General features: G+C 39.6%; 1 protein-coding gene across 1 annotated transcript in view; it reads right to left on the bottom strand.

Annotated features, from left to right (window-relative positions):
• Phactr1 (phosphatase and actin regulator 1) overlaps nucleotides 1–24940 on the bottom strand; it is a 462322-nt gene that overhangs the window by 395633 nt on the left and 41749 nt on the right. The gene's annotated exons all lie outside the window — the stretch shown is intronic.

The following is a 24940-nucleotide window of genomic DNA, read 5'->3' as shown; positions in this document are numbered from 1 at the left end:
TGAGTAGATACTGAAGTAACACAAAGGAGCAAGAACTGGGACCATCTACAGCAGGGGTGTTCTAGAAGGGACATCCATTGCAAAGCCCCAAAGTAGGGCTGAGCTAGAAGTCTTGACACAAAAAGCCACTGTGACTGGAGAGTGATGAGAGGGGAAGAGAGGAATCCATGAGGGAGCTGGTGCTATAGATGTTGAAATGAGCCAGGATCTTCATCAGCCACAAAAGGTGTAAAGTCTACACATGCTCACCTCCTCTCTCTCTCTCCCATGCAACGTCTCCTCCATCCAAGCAATTTATCTTTTGCATGACTATCGTTTTCTCTATTATCCAGTCTACAAACTCTAAGATATCAATTTAGAAAATGCTGAAGGAAATAAGTCATCAATGAGTCATTGTTTTTCACATACATGTCCCATGGGTAGAACAGTGCAGTTGAGAAGGTTTGCAGGGCCAGCAAGTGACAAATGCACCAACTGTTAAACTGGAGCTCGGTATGAGTGCTTCGCCTTGGTTTGTTGCACAATGCAGAGCCCGTAAATGTGTGTTTTTGGTGGTTGGCCTCCATTATACAGCCTTTCTAATGAGACACAGGAAATGCTTGGTTGCCCTTAGCCACTTGTAAGGTGGCTGTTACAGATTAGGAAGTGGGGTTCTCATGCCATCAATCTGTCCTTTTGCTGTTTTTGTGCATGTTAGACTAAGCCACCTCCTTTGCATATGGAAGACCCTAGGTCTTCATGTTTCCCTCTTGAGTCCTACATCAATCACACCTCATGCCTTTTCCCTCTCACGCACAGGCTTCAGAATCTGTCACACCAGCTCTATGGTGTGGTCCTTCCACTGACACACTTGAGCCCGTGGGCACATTACTCAATATTTCTTACTCGCCAATTTCTTTACTGAAAACTGTAAGGCAGTACTGAAAGCTAGTCATTAGTGTTGGTAAGTGGATGAAGAGATTTGCGTAAGTGTCCAACACAGCACCTGGAACACGGTGAGCAGAGATGGAAACCAATTGCCTTTTGTTCCTGTTTATAACTTGTTGGTGATCTCTAGCTTTGGAGTGTTCTCAGTATCAGTTTTGTCAGGCCCAAGGAGAGCCCTACAAATATGCAATTATCATTTACCCCAAACCATACCACCCACTCACTTCTTTCTCTGGACATCTTAAGAGTCTGGGTACCACCAGCAGGAATGTTGAGATTTTTATTTGAAACCAAGGACCAAGAGACAAATTCGTTATATAATGAAAAACACATATCTTGGAATCAGGCCGTCCTAATCTTGGAGTCACTTTGCAGAGGCATTTGCTGTACATAGCATCACTATCAGAGAACTAGGCGGGGACTCAATCAACAGATGGGACAAGAGATAATAAGTTCGGAAAGTTCAGAGTCTGCTGGGAACTGGGTCACATTAAATGACAACATAACATACAGACTGAAGTATCCAAAGTCCCATGACCTGGGAAAAAATCATGTTTTGATCCAACTTAAAATCCATATGCTGTACATAAACAGCAACACACCCTGACTCAAGTAATTAGGTCAGAAGGCACTCAAATGTTAGAAAAGAAAATGCATGTTTAGAAATGGCAGCCATTATTAAGTGGGGTGTTTTTTTTTTTGCCATATGTCCACAAATATTCTTTTTTCCTTCTTTTCCAAATCTTTCCAATCAAGAGAAATCAGCCAGCTTGATGGCCTTGGCAAAGTTTAAATAAATGATACAGTTTAAATTCTTGGATTTTAAAAGAACATAGATGCACATGTTAATTCTTCTAATTTAAAATATCAACCATCTACTTAATTAAATCACTGGGTATTTTAAGAAATCAATTTGTGAGTCTTTCATTAAGCTTGAGACCACCAGCTTATGTTGTTGCAGGTATTTGAAGATTCATACTCTAAAATGTAAATTCCAGTAAAGAGGTCTGTATTCCATCAAGAATTACTGTAGTTTTTTTTGTTTTGTTTTGTTTTGTTTTTTTCACTAACTCTGTCGCCATTCCTTTTCTTCCCTTCCCCACTCTCCTATTGCTCTGCTGCAGATTACATCAGTCAAACACTGGGATTCATTCATCATACTTCCAGCCTTTACACAGGCAGTTTTCTATTGTCTTGTGGTTCCCCACTCATTTGTGAATGGTAGTGCTCTTCCCTGGGAGCATTAAATCACAGGGAGTTTGCGCTCCAAATGCCTTTATCCTTTCAACATGGATGGATGAGTTTCCTAGGAAGGTATAAATGAAAAAGTTGCCCGACTGTGGTTGCCATTCACAGCCTTATTTGACACTGATAGTTATCCAAGAGAGGAAACTCAGTCTGGAGGTAAGTGTTAAATATCTAGTGCCAGTCTGTAAAATACTTTGGCCATATATCCTAAACTTGATTATTAATTACAACTTCTTTTCATCTCCTATAGCTAAAATAATCTTTGAAAGTGTTTTTCTTTTCTATTCTAGATCCTTGCTACTTATTACATTTAAATACAAAAAAATGTCCCCTTAGACACACATATTAACATTTGGTCCCCTGAAGGTGGTGTTACTTTGGGAAGTGTTGGACATGTTTGTGGGTGGGGACTGGATGAAGTACAAAGTGGCATGATCTCATCCAGGGAGCTTGTCTGGAATGCCTATTCTCAGGCTCCTCCCAAGACCCGGAGCACTAGATCCTTCAGATTGCTGATGTGCATAGTGAAGTCTGAGAAGAGGCCATTGAGCTTCCTGTGACAGGACCCGAGGAGATAACCAGTCCCCTGGTGTGATGTCTCTGTCATCTGGCTTCTACTTCTTGGTTCCACTTTCCTACATGTCCACCCTCTAGTTATGCTATCTGCCATGACAGCTATCAGTCACAGGTAGCTACTGAGCACTTGAGTGGTCACACTGCGAGACATATCATAAGTGGAAATACATGCTGAATTTCAAGGATTTAGTGAAGGAAAGAGAATGTACTAGTTCCTGCATTTTTATGTTGATAAGAAATTGAAATTTTATACATATATATTTATATATATATATGCCTGCATATCCATCTAACATCTATCTATCTATCTATCTATCTATCTATCTACCTATCTATGTATCTATCTATCATTTATCTATCATCTATCTGGCAAAGTATCTGTCCTATTTAGGTTTCTACTGATATGATAAACACTGTTACCAAAAGCAACTTGGGCTGGAAAGGGTTTATTTCAGCTTACCATTGTAGTCCATCATTGAGGAAACTCAAGCAGGAAATCAAGGCAGGAATCTTGAGGCAGGCGCTGAATCTGAGGCCATGGAGAAACACTGCTCAACGGCTTGCTCCTCAGGGTTTGCTCATCCTGTTTTCATTTACAGCCCAAGATCATCTGCCCACAGAGTGCATTATATTTGTATTTAAATTGTTAATTGCTGTAAGGTTATTTTGGTTATCACACTGGGAATTTGATGACCTTTGTTGTCATTGTTAGCATCTCTGAACCCATGGTCCTTCTCTCTGTACTTTATAAGTTCTAGGATTAAGGCACAGGCCATCTCAGTCAGTTTTAAGTGGTTCTGGGAACTGAACCCAGGGCTTCATGCATGCATGCTAGGCAAGATTTCTATTCACTGAGCTGCAATCCCACCCCAAGCTTGAAGACTAGTGGTAAAGAAAATTATGTTATATGAAGAATGGATCAAACATTCCTCTTTGGAAAACAGTGTTAATGGTTGAAGCAACACTGATATGGTGGTCATAGCTCAAAATTCTAATATGGGTTGGTTGATAATTCAGGTTAACAGGTTTCTCTGACTTTCTGAGTTTGTTTTCATCATCAAGATGGAATTTGGAGCATCAGGTGTCTTCCAATCCATAGATTTTGGTGAATTTTGTTTCCTCTACTTTGCATTTCCTTTTAAATATATTGAAGGATAAAGAATGGCACTATTTTTAAAGATGGCTTTTTTCACTTTACATCCTAAAAGGTGAAGAAAAAATCAAAGAGAACAGAAACTTTATAACATCCCATTTGTTTCCTGTTCCCTAAATATCAATAGCTCTCTTTTATAAATTGCCAAAAAGGAAAAAAAACTGAATAAATAAAAAGTCAAATAAAAAGCTTCAGTTACAAGCTTTTATAACCCAATAAAACTCAAGAATCAGACCTCAAGCGGATGGTTGCCAACTCTTGCAGAATGAAACTGTTGACATGTGTTCAATTTTGATTCTGAAAACACATGAAATACTGACTTAATAAGTGTCTATCAGAGCAACAAGCACCGCTGGCAAAGAATAAAATCATTCCTGGAGGTGCTACCTGGAAGCTGTCCATTTCTTTCTTTCTTTCTTTCTTTCTTTCTTTCTTTCTTTCTTTCTTTCTAGCAGGGGTTAGACTAGACAATGACCTTGGGGGAAGGAAAATAGCTTTAACACATTAAAATTAAATTAAATTAAAATGACACAGCTCACAAACTTGATAGGGAACAAGCACATTCTCCAATCTAACCAAAGCATTTGATGTAGAGAGAGCATACCAAAAATAGCAAAGATGTAGGTGTCACCAACTTAGAAACACTTCAGAAAGCCTTTGATGATCGCTCCTCAGAAAAGGTTTTATTTAAAATACCAGAAGAGTGGGAATATCAACCTTCAGGGATCTAAATCTCCATTTAATATCACCAGATCTCCATTTCCATTTTACCAGAATCCAAAAAGCTAGAGTCCAAAAGTGTCACAGGCTGCATTAACTTTTCCACATTCTGAAGAAATTGGAAAATGATGTTCAGAACAGATTGCTTCTAAGATACAAGCAAAACTGAAATGTTTACACGTGGATAGCTTAACAGGCAGGGCAGGTTGGTGTTGGCTACAGGTAGCCTTGTGAGTTTTCCAGATAATAAAATTAATTGTGCATATTCTTCTGTAGGACAGTGTCAGAATCCTTCTTCTAACCAGAAACTATGATCCAGTTCTCTCTCTCTCTCTCTCTCTCTCTCTCTCTCTCTATATATATATATATATATATATATATATATGCATGTGTGTGTGTGTGTACACATGCAGGTGTGTAACACATACCCCCCTTCTATGTCCATATACTTATATAACAAAAGCATGCCTATTACAACTTCTTTGGGCATCTATTCAAATGTCACAGTATCAGATCCCTTTCTTGACTACTCTTAATTAAATAGGCCCTTATCTTGCTCATTTTCCCTCTCTCCCTCTTGCCTTTTTTCATTTTTCTTCATAATACTTATCACCACCCATATGTATTGAAGCATGTGCTATAACTCTTGTGAGTCATCATCAGAGTTCTCACTTTCACCCCAGGTGGGTGAAACCTGTGTTTATGTCCTATGCCTATAAACCCCTCTGTTATCCCCAGGGTTTATATGAGGAAGGGCATGACCTTCCTGTCATTGTAAAAGGACCAGGGTAGTATTGTTTAATAAGAGAGTTTCTTAATCCCAGCACCTGGGAGGCAGAGGCAAGCAGATCTCTGTGAGTTCAAGACCAGCCTGGTCTACAAGAGCTAGTTCCAGGACAGCCTCCAAAGCCACAGATAAACACTGTCTCGAACCCCCAACACACACCCAAAGAAGGAGACGACGAAGAAGAAGGAGACAAAGAAGAAGAAGGAGGAGAAGGAGAAGGAGGAGGAGGAGGAGGAGGAGGAGAAGAAAAGAAGAAGAAGAAGAAGAAGAAGAAGAAGAAGAAGAAGAAGAAGAAGAAGAAGAAGAAGAAGAAGAAGAAGAGGGTTTCTATGAAAAGAACTAGGAATGGAGAATCCCTCAGAGGCCTCTGGAATAAATCAGGCAGGTGCATGGTGAAGATGAGGTGAACTAGGCTGGTGACAATGGAGGTGGCAACATGTGGTAAGGAATAGTTAAGCACTTGACAACAGGCTCTTCAAATATTTGTGGTAGAAGACGACTCAGGAATGGCTGAACAGTTTAACACCAGGAATATGGAGCAGTTTTCAGTTGGTATTGGAAACAGTGAGGGTGGAGGATATTTGGCTATCAGAAAGTGAGTAGCATGGGGTTGGATAGATGCTGGCCACTGAAACAGGGATGCTAAAAACCAACCAACCAAACAAACAAAAACCATTACAACAACAAAAGTCCAGTCACTTGAGCACAGAGTCTGGCAAGTGGGCTGGATGGGGAAGGTAAGACCCGATACTATTTTCTGAAAACATGCTGTTTATTGCCTTGATAGTGCATGGCATGATGGCAGGAGTCAATGAGGGTGGAGGAGAAGGTATGAGCAGGCTCTGAGATGCTCCAGCATGAAAGGATCAGGGACAGGGACAGGGTTACAAATGGAGTTGGGAATAAAATCTCTGGTGGGAAACCAAGAGAAGGGAGTGCCCCAGAAGTCAGGCATGTGATTTACCATGTAAATAGTATGGAAAATGACACTTCTTGCTGGCAGGTCAGGTGAGATGATGATGGAAAACTAAACCTCAACTTGAAATGCATGGAAGCTACTAGTGTTCTCCAGAAGGGTAAAGACAAAACCAGGTAGTTTAAGATGACATGAGGACAGACACTGGAAAAGGAACAAAGGGATGGTGGTGCTTGGTTTCCTACAAAGAAAGGCCTGATAAATTGTCTGATGCTCCTGCCTACATGCTCCCCCCTTTTCTCCTTCAGATACCCTTGCTTCCCCAGGTCTCATCTTCCTTTCCATGTCTAATTTGCAGTCTCCTCTGACAGCTCACCTTTGTGTTTATGTCCTATGTCTGCTTTTGAGCATTCAATCAAGCCTGCCTCATTGTCATTCTGCTTTTCTCTTCTATGTCTCATGCCCTCCATCTCTAATGCATTAGCTTCTGGGAGGCAGAGACAACGGTTTAGATTTCTTTATTCTTCTAAATGACTATTAGAATATTATGCACAGGGTTGGCCTCTCAAAGGGCCTTGGCCACTGCTCTCTTTCAGGTTAATTCTTAGTCTTAAATGAGCCAATTGTCCCTTCAATAATATTTTGAGAGGTAAAAATAACAACAGCTGAAGCAGAGATCCACAGTTAAGCACTGAGCCAAACTCCTGGAATCCAGTTGCAGAAAGGGAGGAGTGATGAGCAAAGGGGTCAAGACCAGGCTAGAGAGACCCATAGAAACAGCTGACCTGAGCAAGAGGGATCTCATGGACCCCAGATTGATAGGTTTCCCAGCATAGAACTGGCCCACACCCCCGATCATGGGTGTCAGTTAGGCGGCCTGGGCAGTCTATGGGCTTCTGGTAGTGGTTCAGTATTTATCCCTAGTGTATGATTGGATTTTGGGAGCCCATTTCACATAGAGGGATACTCTCTCAGCCTAGACACATGGGGGAGGGCCTAGGCCCTGCCCCAAAAGATATGACAGACTTTGAAGATTTCCCCATGGAAGGCTTCACCCTCCCTGGGGAGCAGAAAGGGAATGTGATAGGGTGGGGGACAGGGGAGGTTATGGAGGGAGAGGGAACTGGGGTTGACATGTAAAACAAGATTGTTTCTAATTTAAATAAAAAAGAGGAAAAATAACACCAGCCATTACGCAATACATATTAGAATCGTATTTCTTCTGAAAACCATAAATGTATCAAGGTGAAATAGAGTTTCACAGCAAAGTGGGGCCCAATGCATTCCCTGTGTCCTAAAGTTTATTCTTGTTTATCATATGCCTTTCATCAACTACAAAGTCCTCGTTTTAAAGGGTAAGTTAAAAAATATTATTGCCAAGTCGCTCAAAAATCCTTACAAATATGTCTGATCATGTCTCCCCTCTGTGTGGTCTCCAGGAGGCTGTTTGTACAGAGCCAAGCCCTCATCCTGCTAGGTAGTACAAACTGGAAATGCCACCGTTTGTTCTGCTGGGCAGTTTTGGGGTAGCTTGGTGAACACGAGGAGGACTTAGGGGAGTTTATTTTGCTTCCTTTGCTCCCTTGAGTCCCTGGACTCAGGTTGGGGTAGAGGTTGCTCTCCCCAGAGCCTTACTTACTCTCAAGCCCAAGAGGGTCTCTCTTGGGAAAGCAGCACAATTGATGCAAGTCAGAGAGCCCAGAGGCTCATTACTCAGGACTTCCAGAGTTTTCTAGAAGCAGGATGGTGATTTAGCTCTAAATCCGGCTGACCTGGCAGTTGATTCTGAGCAGCCTTTGTTAGCCTAACCTTAGCTAACTAAGGTTTCCGTTCTGGGGATGGATATTCAGTCTCCCTAGTTACCATGCTGATATTTTTGCACACTCAAAGACAGACAGAGACACCATATTAAGAGGTGGGGAGGTGGCGTCATGGTTAAGAACACTTGCTGTTCTTGCAGAGGAGCTTGGTTTACTTCTGGTACCTACACAGGTTTGATTTCCAGTACCTATATCAGAAGTCTCTAATGTCCTGCCTCCCCAGGCACCTACATGCACATGGTGCACATACAGAAAATCAGGAATCCACACACATTAACAAAAACAAGTAAATTTTTAAAAAATCTGGTAAGGAAAGTTCTTATTTTCCCCATGACTTATGATACTAAATCTCAAAATGACTGTTCAAAAGCACAATACAACCACTGACCTTTGATTGACTGACTTGTCAAGACAGAACACCCTGTAGGAACATCAGAAGAGATGTCTAGAGAATACATCCCACTGTCATATGTAAAGTGGATGCTCATTAATCTCTTGCATAAATTAAGGCTTTATGAGTGAATAATGAATATAATGCAAATAGTACATTATGCATTACACATAACATAATTCAAATGGGTGAACAGAACCAGTTTAGCAAGGTTTATTTTAAACACAACGTGCTAGAGGGAGTCTGGTACCTGGGAGATGAGCCTGCTTGGAGAATCTATTCTCTCAGACATGCTACTTAGAATCGTTTTAGTTTTGTGATGGCAGAGACTCATCTAAATTCATCATACACAGGGAAGATGTCTCATGTATTTCTACTCCACTCAGTGGTTAGGAGGCAGGCCAAGCCTGGGCTTTTGCACAGGGCTTTAGACATCCAGGCACCAAAGAACTGCTGAAGGGTTGCTTCCTGGGCAGAGAGGAGAGTCTCTTCCTGTCCCTGCCCCCTCCCCCCTCCCCCCCCCAGCCAAAATCCTGCTTATTGCCTTACCAACAGCTCTGCTGTGAGCTGGGAATTGTGATTGAGGGAGAGGGGACCCTGCTACCTTTTCTAGTGATAAGAAGTCTGTACTTGTGGTTGGTGAGACTCAGTATCTATCATGTTGAGCTCTTGTGAGATGTGCACTTCTCACCTATGGCCTGTTTCTTCTTAGACTCTAAACTCCTATAAGGATGGTATCTTTTCTCCTTCTCACTAGGCTATGTATATTCATAGATGCACATAGTATGCATATAAATAAAGATATGTCTGTACAGTATACATGTGTTTATCATTCATATGTACATATCATGTGTGCATGAACATATATGTCATGCGTAGTTGTGTACACATATATATATGATATATATATATAATATATAGAATATGAGTTATGCATCTATGTAGGACTGACCAGGCATGTGCTTGTTCATATATAGTTATGTATCCTAATACTACATCTTATAGTGGCTATCAAACAACTATGAAACTAATTACCTCCTTTGTTGCCACTTCATCTAAATTTGGACATTAATAATTTATACATTACTATTTAACATGCTATAGTAGGAGGTATGCATTTGAACTCAGATAATCTGAGTTTGAACCCCATTTCTAGACACTTCAACTGGTTATTCATACCTATCAATTTCTTTCTTGGTGAAAAAGGGAATTTTTTAAATAATTTCTTTCTGTTATATTTAGGAGCATATGTAAAGCACCCAATGCACAATAAATGTGGACCGGTCTGACCCTTGCCATGATTTTTATCCATGTCTTCCTCCATGAAAATGCTCAAAGATGCAAACTGCTAGTCAAGAATCAGCCTTGGATTTTCTTCTCAGAGCACAAGCCTGTGACAGCTGCTGGTATGTATCCCATCTTAAAATAAATCCATGGAATTTTGGAATGTACTTAAATAAATTTAAGGACAATTTGAAAAGTTACCTAACTGTTACATGAACATACGCTCTTCCATTCATGTTCTCTGTTCATTTAACTACCACCGAGCAAAGGGAGAAAGAAATCTGTCTTTGGATAAATAATTATGAGTAGTGCTGCTGGGTATAATTCTGATACTTTCAAATAAGTTTAATCTGAAGTTTAGTTTCATTAAATAAGAAACAACAATACAGATATTTTGTTGTAATGTCATATAGACTATGATCTGTCTGTACCAAGTTACTTCCCAGAAACCACAACACAAAAGAATTTGCAATTTGTTGATCACCCCTTTTCTCTCTGGATCACGGATTCAGGAAAGTAACAGTCTAACATAGTGACTTTTGACTTGAAACCAGAGTCTGATGTTAAACAAGCAAGCACCAGTAAAGCAACAGGTAGCTACCATCCATCTATTCATTCATTTACTCATTCATTCATTCAAAAAAATCATGCTCAGGCCTTCTCAACTCATGTGAACTGAAAATGCCCCATTTGTCTTGTCTAAGTCATAGTGGCATTTGTCATTGGGACCATGGTTCAAAAGGAAGACTCATAGTTGAGCCTTGTAAATATTTGAACCCAGAAATGATACAGGTTGAATACAAACATTTATCTGTTTTTCCTTTTCTATCTCCCAGCTGAGTCTCCAGCTGGCTGTATAATTCATAAAAGAATAGCAGTAAGATAATTACTGTGTAGACTCAATAATTCTTGCCTTTAATGGCTACACAGCCCCTCATTTCCTGTCACCAGTGTGGCACTCAAAGACTTTATTTTCTGTTTCTCTGCCTGTCTACTTAATAGTAATCCTTCCTCCTAATTCTACAGCTGGCCATTATCCAGCCTCGTACGACATCCCTTAAGGAGGAAACACATCTTTGTTTAGTTCTTATACATTGTTATTACCACTTTTCTGATAATGATTTCATGTGTTACCATAGTCCAAGCTTGTCAGAGGTAAAATACCAGATTTAAAAAACTGGGAGGAATACTTTATGAGTTTCAGGGAATATTTTGTGAAAATCCTTAGTTATATCTTAGAACAAATCTATGTGCCCATATTAGAAACCTTAGGAATTCAAGATGATTCTATCTTGTCTCTATGAAGGGGCACTCTCTTATGGCCTGGTATCACACTGGAAAGGCCAGATAGATCCACTGTGGCATCTCAGGACTTTGCCCTAACTACATGTCCTGCTGAAGGAAACAGCTTTAGCCATGCCCTGTCTAAGAGGTCATGCTATCGGGTATGTTTTATTTTTCCAGAACTAGTGAAAAGACCAGAAAGAGTTCCTGACTACCAACCCTAAGGATCCTCAGTAGTTGATGATAATTTGATCAGACAAGTAAGTTCCAGTAGAGTCAATCCTTATTTAGGACAAATGTGTGCTTTCACTAGGGACTTGGGGGCAAATCAAGTCAGCCATGAAAGAAAAATACACATTCACCACTACTCACTCTATAAAGAAGTAAAACTGGCCATTTGGAAAAGCAGAACTCTTCTACAACAGAAATGGCAGTGTGATGGAATGTCTATTGAGACCAACTATTGCAACACAAGGTGAGTGGTACATCTTGGACTTCCATGAAGTAATGATGCATGCCATTAAAATAAGCACCAAGGTGAGCCACTGTTACTTCCACATAGAAGCCTAGCTGTCAGTGGACATACTGTGTGTGTGTGTGTGTGTGTGTGTGTGTGTGTGTGTGTGTGTGTGTGTGGTGTACATTCATGCTTGCCAGTGTAGAAGTGTAAGCCAGAGGATGACACTAGGTATCCCCTATCTCTTTCAGCCTCATCCACTTGAGACAGGGTGTCTCACTGAATCTAGAGCTAGGCTTGAGGCCGGCAAGCCTCAGTGATGTTACTGCCTTCATTCCCCATATTTCTGGGGTTATGAATGTACACATGGCCGCACTTGGCTTTTTATGTGGGTGCTGGAGATTTGACTTCAGTTCCTCATGCTTGCAGATCAAGGACTCTTCCCCAGTCCGAAGTGTTATTTAAAACAGAAAACCTTGGGAAATATCTTTCTGATCATCTGTGGACATCAAATAGCAAACAGCCAACACAGCCTTAATGATTGTGGGCATAGATTTGAAAGCAGCTTGTCATCACAGGTCACATAGTGGGTGTACATTAGTACATTCCTATTTCTATATCAAATGCTACAAGATGAGCACCTTAAAAAGTTAAGGGGTTTATCTAACTCACACTTTTAAAGGCTGGATGCTTAAGACCAGGCAGTCACACACAGCATGGTAGAGAAAGGGAAAATGACACAGCTTTGAGCAAAAGGAGTCAAGAACATGGAACGATTTCATTTTATCTCACTCTAGGAGACCAGCATTAATCCCATCCTAATGGCAGAAACTCCTTGACCAAACTATATCCCACAGGCTCCTAAATTTCTTACAGCTTCTACCACCTAAATGCTATCACAGAGGTGACCGAGATTCCATCATCTGGACCCCCGAGAGCATTTGAACTATTTCTGAATCATAGCAAAATGAGAGAACTACACAGGAGTTAGAAATAATATCAGAACATATGAACAACAGGTACCTAAGTAGTCTGGACATTCCACCCCATGTTATCATGGGAGAGGGGACTCATCGAGACTGATATGGCAGTGTAACTCTAGGCCTGTACGTGAACACCACAGAACTCAAGAGTAACTGGATTTGTTCATTTCTATTCTTCAGTCCCTGAGGGAAGAGTGACGGGGATTGGCAGGCTCTGTGTTGAATCTCAGTTCTTGACTCATGACTGCCACCACTGGACTGGGAGCAGCATGAGTGCCACTTAGTGTAAAGAGGTCTTCATCAACCCTTCCTCCAATGAGCAGAGGGGGAAGGAAACAGAATGGCAATCTCAGTCTCCAATCTTCTCACCTCATTTCTCCTCCAAAGCTGCTTGTAGAATGGGGAAGGACTGCTCAAATCTTTCCATGCATGAACCCTTTTCATGTAAGAAATTTTTACATGACCTTGGGTATATGGGTCTAAAAATACACACAGGAATCAAACATTCACTGATAATAAAGACATTTGTTTTAAAACAATTCTTTGCTATACATATAATTCTATGATTTGTCAATGACAAAAGTAAATTTTCATAAACATGGGGTGGGTGTACTTGCTTAATTTATGTAAAGAATCTAATCTTGGCTAATATTTGGTACTATGGGACTTGGTCATTTTTAGGGTTTTTCAGAGTTGATTATATTTTGTTTCTATCATCATCAGTGTTGAGAATACCACTTTGTACAAATATCCAGTACAAAATTGCAGGAGAGTATTTATGGCTGTTTCAGGGATTGTTAAAAATTGTGTCCTCATTACAAACTAAAACTTATCTAATGATTTGTAGATGATATGCAAGTCAACAACTCAAACAAAAATTTGTAAAACCAAGCATGTTAACACATTACATACCAAAAATATACTAATTTGAAACTTCTGGGCCGAAGACTGGAGGTAGGGAAATGTGAAAGTCTTTGTTTTCTATAATTAAACTATGGTACTTGTCTAAGAAAACTCTGCACATACAGCAAAACATTGCAATGAATAATAAAAATAATTTTGAATCTGAGCTGACATGTTGCAGGCAGTGCTCATCAGTGGTGCTTGGCCTATCAAACTATGCATACTATGTGTTCAGAACCAAGATTGCAACAAACTTCACAATGCAACATGGATCAGTGCTACAAAAACACCCTGGGTTCACTAAGCGCTAACTTTTGAATAAATTTTTGGTCGTGAACATTCAAAACCTTTTAATTATGGGATCACGATACACAGTTTAAGAAGCTGTGCCAGGCCTGGGGATGTAGCTGAGTTGGTCAAGTGCCTGCCATGTACTTGAGGCTCTCAGCTCAGCTCTTTAGTATCCTTGTTGAAAGCTGTGTGCCACTGTGTGTACAGGTAACCTTGGCACTGGGGAGCAATATACAGAGATAGAAGGATCCTCAGAGCTATCTGGCTAGCCAGTCTAGCCAACTAGTAACCTCTGGGTTCAGTGACATAACCTGCCTCAAAAAATGGAGGAGGAGATAGAGGAAGACACCTTAATGCTGACTTCTATCTTCCACATATGGGCACATGTACTCATGTGACATATGCACACACAGATAAAATAATTACACACACACACACACACACACACACACAGAGAGAGAGAGAGAGAGAGAGAGAGAGAGAGACAGAGAGAGAGAGACAGAGAGAGACAGAGAGAGACAGAGAGACAGAGAGAGACAGAGAGAGAGAGGGGGGAGAGAGACAGAGAGAGAGGGGAGAGAGAGAGACAGAGAGACAGAGAGAGACAGAGAGACAGAGACAGAGAGACAGAGAGAGAGAGAGGGAGAGAGAGAGAGGGGGGGAGAGAACCCAGACCATAGAGGATGATACGGATAGTTCATGGATCTGTTCTCACCCCTGAGAGTTTCAGAGCTGTATTTGAGATTTGCATGTATTTGCTGAGTCTGAAGACCTCTTTTAAAAACTGCTTCAGGAGCTTGTTTCAGCTGACCTCATCAGTGGTTGCAATGGATGCCATCAAATGCCAGGCAGGCAGCCCATCAAGGCACCTTCCTCAAGCATGCTGCTGTTCATTGGCTGGCACAGAGATAATCTCTCCATGAGCATACCCAGAGAGAGGTCTGGGGGGTGCACACAAGCTTGGGCTGTGGCAGAAGGAAGCTCCCAAGTTCCAATTGCTTTTGCAGGTGTTTGCAAAAGATTTACTGAATGATAAGTGGCCATAATTCGCTAAGTAAAAATCGCCTCTACCTAATTCAGCTGGGTATGAAGCTTAGAGGAGAGAGGATTTACTTCTTAAGACTGCAATCACATGACAGCAGTTACATGTCACTCTGTTAGGCTCTAGTGCTCATGCATGAAAAGGGTTCTAAAGAAAATTTAGGGCATATGATCATATACATGTACAAAATAGAATGTGCTCTCTCAGACACACTTCTAATTTTCCATTTTTTGATTGAGTTGTTATTAAATTACACAACGGTCAAAGGTTTAAAGTAGTCAAACAATAGGAATCCCACTAAAATACAGCCAGTTTCCCAAGACTCGAATTTCTCCTAACCAGCATAGCTCCAACTTTCAGGCATTATCCAGAATACCCTGTCATAGGTCTTTGATAAATCTCCCTTCTCTCACCTTCCCTCTGAGCTAGGGCAGGATATGGACACAAGTGGACTTTGTTTAAGGACTTGCACACTGAAAAGCAATCTGTATATAGCATTGCAGCTTGGTGAGTGTTATTCAAGGTAACAGTGTTACATAATTCTCCATGATGTGTTTCTATTTGAGATGCTCTCTATATATGGAAAGAAGTTTATTTAAGTTGGACTATAATAAGACTCTCTCTCTCTCTCTCTCTCTCTCTCTCTCTCTCACTCACTCACTCACACACACACACACACACACACACACACACACACACACAGAGAGAGAGAGAGAGAGAGAGAGAGAGAGAGAGAGAGAGAGAGAGAGAGAGAGAGAGAGAGAATTTATATACACACATGCACACACACATTCTTGCTGCTAAGAGACATGGCCATAGCAGACAGTGAGAAATTTCTTTCTAGTCCCTATAATATAAAATAATATTTGCAATAAATACAAACTGACTAAGAAGGGATCAGGAGGCTTGATATTGGCTTGGCTGTTTAGTCAATTATAACAAATAAAATAAATTAGCGACATAAGGGTGATAGGATGAATAGGTGGGGTAGAAGGTATCTTTTCTTTGAGATTAGTTCACTGGCAGTAATTTCCCAAGGGAAACTAGGGGGCACATCCTCTAATGCACTTGTTATGATTAAGTGAAGTAAATACAATGTTACAAAAAGGATTAACTAATTAACTCATTTGAGAATCAAGATTTTTTTTTCTTTAAATGAAATGAAGGGCAGGATATTTGTTTTTTTAAACTTTTTTCATGCCGTGTGTCAATCACATACAGTCCTTATAACATTGGAGCACTGAGCCAGGGGGCAGGTGAGGCTGATGTTCTATTTGGTAGTATGGGTAAGCTATGTATGACCCATGGTGGGTATATGCTTGCTAAGGAGGAAAAACCACTTCTTATTTTCACAAAGCACAATATGTTGTTAATAACAAACTGCAAATTTAAATGGTTTGGCAGTATGACAGGGTCTTTCAAAATTTTGTCCTATGATATACAGACACAATCTAGGTTCAGAACAAATTTTATGATTTGCATAGCTAGTACCCATGGCTGCCAGGCATGGAGGCAGGGGAGGGCTTATATACATTTGTAACCTTCCATACATTCTCTGTGGGGACTAATTTCAATTTATATACTTACAGACGATAATTAAAAATTAAGATGCAGGCAAAACACTCATACACATAAAAATACATCTTTTTGAAACAGATAATTCTTATATACGTTGGCAGAAAATATTACTGACAAGGACTAAAGTAAGCGATGCATTTGAATCAGGAAAAACTAAAGAATAAAAATGTATTCTTTCCTCTGTTTTTCTAGAAAATTCTCACAATTTGAAATCTTTGGGCCTGGTTAGGCTGGAAGCACCATAGCCATAGCATTAGAAATCGCATTTACGGTTTGAGTGGTAATTTCCTCTAAACAACATGTTTTGCCACATTAAATTAGTTTTGTTAACTTGATTTTAATTGACTTTGCAGCTTGCCTTTGATTTCCAATTTGTTTTGATTTTCTGGCTGTCCAAGGGCTCTGAAAGTCATAACTTGCTTTGCATATGGACATGTTTGATATGCCTGTTGGGTTAGATATACTTATAGTTAAAAACTGAAGTAAATTCTGGGGTCTAATAATGTATATTTTGTCTTCATTTTTGGTAGCCAGTGCCTCATGATGTGCTAAGCAAATTATAACATCTAATTGCATCCCAAGTCCTATTTTTGATTTTGAAATGAACCAATCTATGACTCAATGTTGAGGACTCTTCCTATACCACTCCTTACACCCATGCCATGATAACTATCCCCAGCATAATCAAAGACTACAACCACAACTGTAATCACAGTAAGTCCCAAGTATGACCATGCATTCTTCAGATGCATCAAAAAAATACTATACCAAATAAAATAGAAACATTTTGTCATCAAATTCTTTGTCATGTCTCTGGGTTGTAAACACAAAGGTTGTATGTGCACCATGTATATTTTTATGGTTCAACTTGGAATTTTCTAACCTTGAAAATGACAGTTTCTGCTTAATAAGCAATGGGAGCTGCTGCTTTGGAACCCAGGAGACCATTATTATCTTGACCCTCTGGGAAAGTGTGGACAAAGCCTTCTTATTTTCTGTGCATCGAAGATGGTATTTTTGTAACAAGCTGTATCATGTAAGGGCACAAAATAGTCTTCTCCCTGAGTTTTAAAAACAACTTAGGCATCTTCAATATTATTCACCCAGCCAACATCTTATTTCCTCAAGCTATGACTGAGCCAGTAGAGGAGAGTAGGCACCCATTTGGTTATGTAGCTGGTATTTGTGGTTTCTTATGTTTTTATGTTAGGGAAGATAAACATGGATGATGGGTTAGAATAGAAATGAACTATGAAGCAATGCATCTACTTTGTTAAATGGCCATTTAATAATTAAATGGGATTTAACTAGGAATACATGAAATGGGTAATGTTGAAATGGACCCATATAAGTGACAGAAGGCATTTCTGTGTCCACTGGGACCTGTTCCCACCTTTGTCTAATGGCAAGTGGAACCTTATCATGTTAGAGGTGCAGACATAGTCAGGACAGCAGTCTGTGGGTCATTCAGCATCTGTCTGATGCTATTTCCACTTTCCAGTGTCATGGTTTATACCAGAAGGTAGAGAGACTGTTCTCCTATTCAACACATTAAATTTGTAAATGGTAATGAGGATTGTGTTAGATCTCCAAGCAAATAAGGAGATGGAAAATAAACACAATGTTGGCTACAAAAGAAATACTTTCTAGGCTGATGTGAATATGTGTGATTTTAAAAGATACTGCTGATAACCAAAATATGAAACAACCTCATTTGATTAAAATATTGCATTCAGATTTCAAACAAAAAAATCTTCAGATGATTTGACCTTCGTTCAAACGTCACTCATGTGTTCAGACTAGATGACATTTAAAATAAAAGGACTATGGGAACAGACAGCATGACCGTATCACTGCTATGGCCTTTGTACCCTGAAACATAAAGCCTATGATACAATGAGCACCTAGCAAATAACTGTTCAGTGATTTCTTTCATGTTCATTGTGTGTGTGTGTGTGTGTGTGTGTGTGTGTGTGTGTGTGTGTGAATGCACTAATCTGTGCATGTGCACACATGTATGTGGGTGTACTATGGTATGTGGGTGTACTGTGGTGTATGTGTGTGTGTACTATGGTGTATGTATGCATACGTGTGTGTGCGCTATGGTGTATGTGTGTATGTGTATATGTGCATGCCTATGTACTGTGGGATGTGTGTGTATATTATAGTGTGTATGTGTGTGTGTGTGTGTGTGTGTGTGTGTGTGTGTGTGTACTGTGGTGTATGTATGTATATGTGTGTGTATACTGTGGTGTATGTGCGTGTGAATGACAGAGACTGGTGTAAGGATGTCTGTTTCTACCACCCTTAACTTATTTATTTATTTACTTATTTATTTATTTATGATCTTCTTACTGAACTGGAAATTTGCTTTTCTGTTTAGACTGGTTCTCCAGGAAGCCCTTGAGAGTGGCCAGCATTCCCCTACGGCACTGGGCTTACAGAAGTGTGTTATTGTGCCTGGCTTCTATGTGTTGTTGGAGATCCAAACTCAGGTTCTCTGCTGTGTATTAACTACTTTCTCTACTGGGCTATCTCACTAGCACTGGCTAATTATTATTTTTGTTGCATTTTTCTTTTTTTAAATAATGAGCAAAAATATAATAGATAAAAATAAACAAGAAAAAAGAACCCAAGAGAAGGTATAAGAAACAGAGACCCACTTGTTCACATACTCAGGAATTTCATAAAATACACTAAAGTGGAAGCCATAATATATACACAAAGGACCTAGTGTAGACCCATGATTTTTAATTAGTTAGTTAAAAATTCTTTTACATATATAATTAAGTGTTTCTTGCCCATGAATCTCTGAAAAGCACTGATAATGTCTTCGATCTAATCTGGAGGTAGGCAGACCTGCTAGTACACTGTGTTCCAGTCAAAAGTATTGGCAGGAGATTATCTTGGATTCTCAAATCCTCAAATACCAGGCTTCTAAAAAACTCACCAGCATTAGAGAAAAAGCAAAGCTGTCTGCTCCTGGGGCCCATATGCACAAACTTCATTTTTCGTCCTGCATGAATTTGCATATTTTCTCCACCATAATGGATTTAAAAAAAAAAACACTATTAAATTTTACTTTGTCATTTGGTAATTGCAAATAAATGAAATGTTCCAGGGTTAGCCAGACTACCATAATAGAAATTTAGTACTGGAGTGCAATGTCTTTCTGTCTTATTATGTCCCATGATTAACAGTTTCCATGAATGGAAACAGCTTTATGCCCTCACATTGTATTTACTATGTGACTATTTAACTAGGTGGCAACAGATGGCTTTACCCAACTTTTTCCAAGCAAGTGTTTTTAAAAAATAGTTAAGATGTTTATTTTATTTGTTCAACAAGAGGTGCTATTTCATTAGAGTTAGTTGGAGGATCCATTTAGGATAGGGTCACATATGTTAGGGACCTGCTCATTTGTAATGCTGAATAAAATGTGAGGCAGTATATGCCCCTGGGTAATTGATTAATGTGTCAAAAAGATGGATGGCTGGTTTTCTCTTGGAAACAGGAGACAGCGATGGCACTAGAAACTGTCCTTGCCTATCCTTTTGTTGGGCTAGTGAGGCCAGCAAAACTCCTGCCTAACACTCTGAAAAACTACTGGAAAGTCATAGGTCATTCCTTTTTACACATGCTCTGAAAATGACCCAGAAACTGTCAAGGGACATCATTTTTACTAACAGTAATTACTGCTTACCTATAGGAACATAGCTTAAGAAATGTGTCGGTAGGGTGATACTGTTATGTGTGTGTTTACAGAAACCTGATGGTCCAGCCTACCATACATCGATGCTTCATGTACAGACCAGGACCCTAGGGCCACAAGGAATAAACCCTGAGATCAAACCAAGCACTAGGAAAATATGCAATCAAACATAACAATAAACTTGAGTTTCAGGAGGCTTATGCCTGCAAAGCGTAGCAGACGGACAGAAAAATTTTTTTGTGAGTGTAAGAAGCACACTCTAAAATAATGATTAAAAGTATAATAATTGTATAAACCAGTAACACAGACATCACCACCACTACCACCACCATCATCATCAAATGTTATGTACTGTCCAGGGATGTATGTGTTGTACTTGGACAGACTGACAGCACAATGGGTGTGTTAAGTATCGCCTGGCATGCGGGTTGAATGTTACAATATGATGTTTTGATGGTTATTGCACTTTGTAGAAAAAAAACTTATCTCCATTACATTCTTATGGAAATATCATCAAATATGTGCTGTTGTTAAACAAAATGTTTTACATGGCACTTTTTTTTTTATCTTTGGAATTTAAACTGGATCTGATACAAAGGCAAGTGTTTCTTGTTGATAGTCTCCAGTAAAAATATATGGATGTTCAATTAGAAAACTGCTGGTTACCCCCAAGATATATAAATGTCATTACTGTAGTACCCCCAAGATATATAAATGCCATTACTGTAGTACTGCTGGGGATCTTTCCAGGTTCGTCACTGTTCTAGTTTATAGGCTGAGGGCCATTGGCTGCTTTCCTTCCTTGGAAGGTTACATAGTTCCAACTCCGATGAGTTTTCTAATTCTAAGTGGTCAGTTCTAAACACATGTGCATGTGAACAACATCAAATGGACTCAGGAGACTGTGTGTACATATATATGTATTGTGTGTGTGTGTGTGTGTGTGTGTGTGTGTGTGCGCGCGCGTGTGCGCGCGCGTGTGTGTATATGTATATATTATATAACAATTACAGAAGTCATGAATTTGAAAGAGAGTAAAGGAAATGGGAGGATTTACAGGAGAGAGCAGGTAGAAATGATACAATGCAGTACTCATGTATAAAATTCTTTTAAAAAATAGAATAAAAAACTGATATGAAGAGTCTGTGTCTCTGTGTATGACGTTGCCTTTAAACCTCTCACAGATACATAAAGGCTCAAAAGGTGATGGACTTGAATATACTCTTGTTTGTCCTCCTCTATTTACTATGAAGCTCAAGGTCTCAAGGAGTTTAACATAGAGATGAAGAGATACATTTTGAGACTATTTTGTGAACTACAGGGGATTACATAGGTAACCATTGCAAATGTTAAGCACACATGAGCATCATGTACAAATAAATAGTATGCACTAGTGAACATACATGTAGAAATAAACCTTAGAATGTATACTATGAAAAACGGTCTCAGCCCAAACCAATAGCCTCTCCATATGTTTAAAGTGTATTAACTGAATAGCCGTCTCTGACTGCTGTGAATTCCCTTTTCTTTTACTTCAATGCGGACTATTTAGAGTCAACGTAACCTTGGCACAAATTCTTAGAGACAACTGTTTCTCAGTAGGGCATTTGGTTGCCGTATCAACTAAGTAATCACCACAAGGTATACAAGAAGTATGTGCTAGCCTAGGAATGGGCTGGGTGGAGGAAGAAGGGATGGACTCATGAAACAAGCAGGGGTTTCTATTTCTGAATCAGGATGGGATATTTTTGTTGAAGCTTGGTATTTTTAAGCATTATATGAGAAACAGATACTCTGGCAAAGTGAAATGTCCATGTGGTTTTAAAGGATTTTTTTTGAAAATGCCAAGTTGATGCCTGGAGCAAATATTCTCAGCTCAGATATTATGAGATCTGTGAAATTTAAGGTTTTATATTAGAACCAAGATGGTACTTTAGCTGACAGCCTTCTGGTTCTATCATCATGCCTCTTCAGGCTAGTTTGAAATGCAACATTAAAAAAAAATGTGCCATTTAAAAAACCAAAGGAAACAAATAAAGATAGTACCTTCTATACCTTTAGGAAGGTAGCAGAAAAATATACCAGTGAATCAGGGGAGGTGTCCCAGTACAAAGTACAGCAACCAAATATGAAGCTAGATCAATTGTTGCTCACCAATTAAGAAAAAGGTGTGAAATGGACTTTAGTTGAAATAACAATCACTGGACTTTTATATGAAGATCGAAAGTTACTTGCTCATTTTTGTGCTTCTGGACATGGAATCCACACCCCCATCCTTAAACAGATACTGGTAAGTATTCATCCATTTAAAGTTCAGAAAAATGCAAACTGTAACCACTACTCAACAGATGACCATGTACAGACTTATTGTAAAGAGACAGGCTTCTGCTGCACCTTCAGTACATTCGCCAGAATCACATAGTTCTTTTCCTTAAAGATGTTATTACTATCACAAACCATTGTTGAAATTTTACACACAGGTCTGACACTGTTTTTTTATAAGCTTAAATTTCAAAAGGAAAGACAGAATAGTACTTCTGCACCCATTAGCTCACACCCAGTAGCTCTGGTTGCCTGCACAGGATTGGTATAAGACCAAGCCAGTCAGCATTTTCAGTTGGAGTGAGACATGTTTATGAGCCTAACTGAGAAGCTGTGGATACTGATGACTTCTGGGGAGAAAGAGTCAGTTTGTTTTAAGGGTGTGGCTCCTAGTGAACTGGCCATGCTCTATGGATGGCCCACCCACAGAAGTATATGAATAGCACACATTGGGAATCCATGAGTTATTAAACTTTTTAAAAGAGAGGCAACATGAATGTGGGGTGGATCTGGGGTGAGTTAAGGGAGAGAATCAGGGTGAATATAGTCAAAGTAATGAAATAAAGATATATGTCAACACTCAAAGCTACTCAAGTCTGTGACTGATAATGCTGTATCAGTAACAATATGCTGTAAATATAACAAAACCACTACAACTAGGTGAATTTTATGCTTCTTGTTTATAACTTTATCAAGCTATTCAATGTACGTTTTTGAAGGCATTCATTTTAAGATAATTTAGATTCCAGAATCAATTATTAAGATGAAATGACAGAACCCCTGGCAGCCTTAGACATAGAGAATGACCCTTTAATAGTTATGAGGTAATCCAGCCCCAGAAAAGCCAAACTTTACATGTTTTCTCTTATAGATGTTAGTTTTGAATCTTCAGATGTGTGTGTTTGGTTTGCAATGCCCATAAAAGTCATAAGGTTAGTAACAAACCATAAGAGGTTACTATCAAGGGAAGGGATAGAGAACAGAGAGGTACAAAAGGTTAGGGGAAGAATAATAGAACAGGAGGGATTAAATTAGGGTGAGTGTGGGAGAGCATGGTGTGGGAGGGAACTCAAAGAGGGTTAGCAACTACTTATGACTTTTAAAAAGTCCTATGGAAGTCTACCACTGTGGAAGGTTTTACATATATGTATAAATCCTCAGCAGAGACCCACAATGAAACGAGGCACTAAACACGTTCCTATTGGCAGTAGATGGTGATTAACACGGCTACCCACAACTAAACAAGATGCTGCAAGTAAGAGAATGCAGAATACTCAGCCTGAAATAGGACATGTATGTATCACCACCCCTCCTATAAGGGTCAGGGCTTTTCTGGAAGAGGGGGAGGAAAGAACGTAAGGATCAGGACTGGTAGATAACTAAGGGAAACCATCTTCCAGGCACAGGCAGGAAGCTGTGCATGTGAACTCATGGCAGTTATGACAACATGCACAAGACCCATGAAGCTCAAGCTAGACCAAATCCTAGCATAGAGAGAGGAGTTAGATATGTACTCCCATCTCTAGATGAGGAGCTAATGGCAATTGTTAGCTGCTGGGACAGTGGGAGTCAGTTTTCTTTGCAAGTGTAGTTCCTGGTTAAGTCAACTGTGCTCCAGTGGAAGACCACGCATCCAAGAATACAGGAGAAACACAAATTGGACTTAATGGGTTTAAAGAAAAGAGAGAAAGCATGCAAGGCTGAACAAGTAGGGAAGGAGGGATGTGTCAGGGAGGGGCTGGGCAAGGGAAAGATAGTATCAAAACAGATTGTACAAACTTCTAAGAATAAAAAGGTAACAACCACAGGGTGTCCGGGGGAGAAATTTAGCACATTTGTCATTTACTTAGTTATTTACTTAGTCATTAGATGCTTACTATAGTCTGAGTTTACCACACTGCACAATGTTCACTCCATGAAATGAAATTGGAAGTAGAGTCCATTTCATATGCTCTGTAGTCATTTTGAATACTTTTCTGTGCTTAAACAACACATCCTAGAATATCCAGAAGGGTTAAATGGTAGATAATAGTGTTTGTTTGTGAAGCTTTACCAAGTATAAAAAGCAATGGACTTTTCAATTTAAGAAGATGGTGAGAGCAATGTCATTTTAATTAGTAAATTGTTGCCTGGGATGAGTTGATATCATGCTGCCCCAATTAGTCAATATTAGTAGTTTTGAGTCACGAGACTTACCTCCAAGTACCATTTAGTCCATAAAAATGTCAAATGTGATACAGAAAGGGAACATATGGGCCAACCACTGTGGTGGAGAAATGTTACTTAACAGATGAATGTAGGAGAAAGGCCACTGTGTGGAGCAGAGACACAGAATATTTCCTTACACTTGAAAATAAGCCTGGATCAATGAGAGCTCCAGGGAAAGATAATACCTGTCCACCACTACCTAATGTTTTAAGAGATTCATTACTGCTAGCTAATGCTACACAATCTGTTTTACCCTCATGAAATCTGTCTAGCCAATATACTTGTAAATGCAGCAAGCTGTTTGGAATTGGAGTATATATAATTAAGGTTGTTTGATT

This window comes from Cricetulus griseus, chromosome 3, assembly GCF_003668045.3.
Source record: "Cricetulus griseus strain 17A/GY chromosome 3, alternate assembly CriGri-PICRH-1.0, whole genome shotgun sequence".
Classification (NCBI taxonomy): domain Eukaryota; kingdom Metazoa; phylum Chordata; class Mammalia; order Rodentia; family Cricetidae; genus Cricetulus; species Cricetulus griseus.
This window is presented reverse-complemented; position numbering and strand designations above follow the sequence as displayed.